Below are 4,923 nucleotides of genomic sequence, written 5' to 3'. Positions count from 1 at the left end.
GGAAGGAAGGAAGGAAGGAAGGAAGGAAGGAAGGAAGGAAGGAAGGAAGGAAGGAAGGAAGGAAGGAAGGAAGGAAGGAAGGAAGGAAGGAAGGAGTTGGAGACACAAATATGAGAGAGGCAAATTGAATGGGTTTACATTGTCACCCTTCATAAATCTTGATCATGTGTTCAACAAGATCTAGAAAAATCACAGTTTCACTCCAGGACAGGGATGTTCATTACCCAGGTTCAAAGTGGATGAAAAATTACTGTGGGAATATCATTCACAATTGATTTATGGCTAAATTGAGGGAAGTGGAWGTGCCATGGCCAATCCACTGCCTTCAAAATATCTTCCTATCTTGCACCCMCACAAAAAGCTTTGCAGGAAGCTGCTTCTATCATTTGAGTACCCAAACACAAGGCATTAKCCCAGCAGATCCCATTAATCATTCCAGCCACCTAGAAATGAAAGCTGAAATAAAATGGAGAAAGGGAAAAAATTAATAATTTAGTACTTGATCTCTATCTGGAAAAATATACCATTCTAAAATAAACACTTCTCTCTTTATAAGCCTAAGAGAGCCCTTAACAGCACTTACATTTAAAAAATGTAACCAATTTATTCATGTTTATTTAAGAAAAAAAAAATAAAATCTTGCTGTCAGAGGGAAGACTCAGACTTGAAAATATTTGTTCGTCTTATTTTTTTAAAATTACCTAATTTCTGGAGAGTTGTTCAGGGCAAGCTAAACAAAGGGATGGCTTCATAWGGCAGACCATTTTGGAGATCAGCTGCTTAATGTCTCCATAGGCTTCAAATCAATACAAAGGGCACATGGATGTTTAGATTAATTTCTGTGCTCCAAGAAGTATAAAAGTATCTAAGGCCATGCATTCCATGCTTACCAGCAAGTTTATCATCAACAGACACATTACTTTAGAGCTGCATCATGCTTTCAGGAAAATTTAACTCATACACTGCTATGGTAAAAGGAATGTGTGGACCCTGAGCAGCAACAGAGTATTCAGGAAAGTGAAAGGAAGTTAAAAATTATGACTCTGCTTCAAGGAACAATCTCTCAAAGCAAAAGGCAACCTCCTGACACTGTGAAGGGAACTAGGATCTACTGTAAAAGAGCCAWCTGTGTACAATCCTGGAAGAAGGAAGTCATGAAAGTCACTAGAAAAAAAAAAAATCACTTGTTTGCATTCTTGATCGCATCCTATGGAGCCATCCCCTACCACATTTCAATGTAAGTTCATTTGTGCCTGCACACGTCCATACACACACAATTTGTTTCAAGGACACCTGAGTAAGTGGCTTTAGACTGCTGGTGTTTTCCAAAGCACACAAACTAGAATAATCAGACATTACATGTTATAAAAGAGATTTTAAAGTTGCCCAGTAGCTGAATTACATGGTATCAGTGCAAATACTAGATATAGCTATTAAAGGGTTTTTTAATTTTTTTAATAAGCATAGTACATATTATGAACTTCCCTTGTAGAATGTAAACAGGATTTCAGAAGGGGAATTAATAACGAAAAATTCAAATAATAGTTTCAAAACTGGAGCACAAACTAACTACGTAACAAACACTCTGACAAGACACATTTGTTCGGAGTTAGGCTTTTATAGCTGTCACCTATCCTTCATTCCTCTTAAAATCTTAAAATTGAGTTCATGACACTAAGACAGTTAATATCACCTCCCAAATTAGTCATAATTATTATCTTTTTGAACCACTGTGGGGTTTCATCCTGAATCCCTCTATGGGATGCCTACACTATGGGATGGGAAGTGTTTAAGTTCCTGACCTCTCACCTCCAACATAAGCAATATCCTCCATACTTGTATCATTTCTCCTCTTCTCTATCTCTTAAGGCTAAATTTTTGGTCTTTCTTCTGGCAGCAGCTTTCTCAGGCTCTTGAATGTTCTTGTCATCCTTTTTCCAATCCCCCTATTTCAGTCACGTCCTTTTTGAGCCCAGGAGGCCAAAATTGCACACTGTATTCTAGCTGAGACCACAATTCTATACAAAAAGCAGTATAATACCCTCTCAGTTACTCAACTTCTTCGGAGMCTTGAATGATGTGCAACCCAATATCACAGCTGGGTTTTGACTGTTGTAATTTGAGCAAGTGTCCCCACTGATCTCTCATACTTGTCCCTTCCAGATCTGTCAGGACTGASTGTTTGCACTCAGTCTTTCTTCATTCACCACTGATCTTCATCCAGCACTGTTCTGCCCTCTTGGTGGAAAACTTTAGAATCAATAGTTCTTGCTGCTCCTGAACAGACTATGTAAGTATTTCCACTACTGATTTTGCAACATGGTGGCTCCATCTCTCTCTCAACAAATAGGTTAACAACAGAAATCTTTGTTAATTTGTAGATACGCAAAGCCCAGCTCTGRTCTCTTTCAACCCCAACAGATTAGTTTAACCCTCTGCTTTTCCTCTCCTCCCCAGCTTTCAGTGATAACAGTATTTTGTCTGTTACTCTACATTATTGGAGTTTTGAGAGTTTTTTTTGTTGAGAGCTCTGTCACTTACAGCATTTTGTTTCCAATTACTCAGTATTTTCTAATGCATTCTCCATTCTAGAAGATCACTGAAACATTGGCCCTTACTGGGGAAAGATAAAAAATTAAGAAAAGCTGGTGTACTATATCTTGCCTCTCTGGTACGCTACTATTGTTTTTAAATGAGGATTTCAAGTTGTTTGCCAAGCCCAACTGTAAAGTGTTAATTAAATGTATCACTGAATTAAGTAACTACCCTGTAACTGATTCACAGCTGAAGCTCTGTTTCCAGTGCAATTTATAGGAGACACAAGCCTCGAATCAGTGCTAAACCCAGCCACAAATCAAAGTCCTCTGGCATATGGACCAATCGGCCCAGCAGAGGTTTGCTGCTGGAGCACTCAGCAGTTTGTGCTTGAATCCCAGCCCTTGGCCACGCCATTTCTGCTCACAGGGATTTGCAATCCTCAACATTGCGCTGCTCTCCTCTGCAGATTTGCCAGGCATCCATGTAGATTCATAGGTGTTTCTATGTGATTTCTGGAAACCAAAACATGCCCTACTATCTAGAAGCCTGTCAAGTGTTCTTCTTGTCTCAAAACCCTCCAAAATTTGAATTCTCAGCTCCAAAGGATCCTCTGTCATGCAGGAATTCAAGTTTTTTATGTGGGATGTCAATCAGCAATCCAGGAAGGACAGGAAAAATGAGTAGGACACAATGTCTTCCATGATCTCTTCTGCACCAAGGAAGCAGCTCTATCAAGGATGTTTTTTAATCCTTTTTTCTCCAAGAAAAGGTCAACTGGACGCTGTGTACCTTTGAGGATGAACACCAGGAAAGAACAAACCAGAAGAATTCCACTGACTCAACCAGGATTTTGGAAAAAGGAAACAAAGGAAGAAAGAAAACCTAGCGTGTATGATGTCCAACCTCACTTTCATCATCTTAGATGGAGAGACAGAGACTGCTGAAACCATAGCAGAGGCCAATATGACAGAAGGGTTATTGTAAATGATATCYGTAATAAAAAATGCAATAAAATTACAAGGATGCACTGGTGTTATTACACTTTAGAAATTAAATTCCAGCACTGAAAAACTCACAGGCATAGACATATTCTGAAATCTTTCAGACAGCCCTCACAATGACAGCATTGCTTCCTTAGGGCTCAGTCCTGCCTTGCTTGAAATTAGTCTGCCTCCTTTCCAGTTTCAGCACTGCAAGACTAAACCTTGGCATCTTTGTTCTGTGCAAGCATCCACACAGGTCAGTGAAGAAACTGCAGCCACTCTCCCCGGGATCCCTATCCCGTACCTTCTTTGTTCAGGAGTCTGCAACATTATCAAATGTCTCCKTATTGAACCAAATGCCACCACAGTGATTGGAACACAGCCCAAAAGTGGGCACTTCTTGTCTATTTGCCCCCAAATCTACAGCACGCAGAGCAAAAAGACAAGAACAACAAAAAAACCCCTATGTGTGCGCTTCCCCTGCTTCATAAGAGCTGCATTTCATCATGTCATCCACCCTAGAATCACAGTCTCTGGGYTGGGAATATAGCTCTGCTCCCAGCATGCTCCCCATTTGCCTGTCAGTTCASTGTGGTGGGTGCTGAGTAACCCTCCTTCTTCCTTACATCAGCATTTTTAAGGCTTTAATATTCTGTTTGATCTGTTGGAGGCTGTGGGAGGAGTAAGCAATTTTCTGTCTGGCTTATTAGCAAGGTAGGGAATACTCCCCAGTTAATACMTTCTGTAGCATTGCCTTTAGACCTCTTATCCATGACATTGTTCTGCCTTTTTTTTGGTCTTTTTTAAGCGGTTTCTGTTTAACTTTACGCATTCAGGCAAGGAGATATAATGCAAATAACCTGAGAGCCAACGTTATTTATAACTTTCCTGCACATAACACCCTCATTCTCCCCACCACCCTTTCACTCTATAAAAATATACGAGAGTAAACAGGCACTCCAGAAAAAGAAACCCAGGCATCCAGTGTTAAAACTGAACAGCTAAGAGCTTAGCAGCAGCAGATATAACCTCACCTCCTTGTGAATAATGCCTTGCTATTTAGTCTGGTTACAGATGCACCATACTGCCAATACTATGCTTGTGTGGTATCAGCTTTTCTCTACAATCTCTAACACAAGTCTGGAGGATTATGTAAGTGGAGGCCAAAGAACYCATTTGGAGAATTGAAAAAAAACACCAAGTATGTTTAAAAATTAAGACTTAAAAAATTATACAAATCAGAATTAAAATGCTGAAGCATAGACAGTGTAATGTGGAAAATAAATGATATATACTTCAAAAGGCAGGGTGAGGAAAGGAAAGGAAAGGAAAGGAAAGGAAAGGAAAGGAAAGGAAAGGAAAGGAAAGGAAAGGAAAGGAAAGGAAAGGAAAGGAAAGGAAA

The 4,923-nt window shown here is 39.8% G+C and overlaps 1 protein-coding gene across 2 annotated transcripts in view; it reads right to left on the bottom strand.

Annotated features, from left to right (window-relative positions):
- The window catches only part of RBMS3 (RNA binding motif single stranded interacting protein 3), a 660,983-nt gene that overhangs the window by 650,398 nt on the left and 5,662 nt on the right, over window positions 1-4,923 (bottom strand). The gene's annotated exons all lie outside the window — the stretch shown is intronic.

The sequence above is a fragment of the Malurus melanocephalus genome, unplaced genomic scaffold (assembly GCF_030028575.1).
Source record: "Malurus melanocephalus ecotype Western Australia unplaced genomic scaffold, MMel_1.1 scaffold_361, whole genome shotgun sequence".
Lineage (NCBI taxonomy): Eukaryota > Metazoa > Chordata > Aves > Passeriformes > Maluridae > Malurus > Malurus melanocephalus.
The sequence above is the reverse complement of the archived record's forward strand: the minus strand, read 5'-3'. Positions and strand labels throughout refer to the sequence as shown.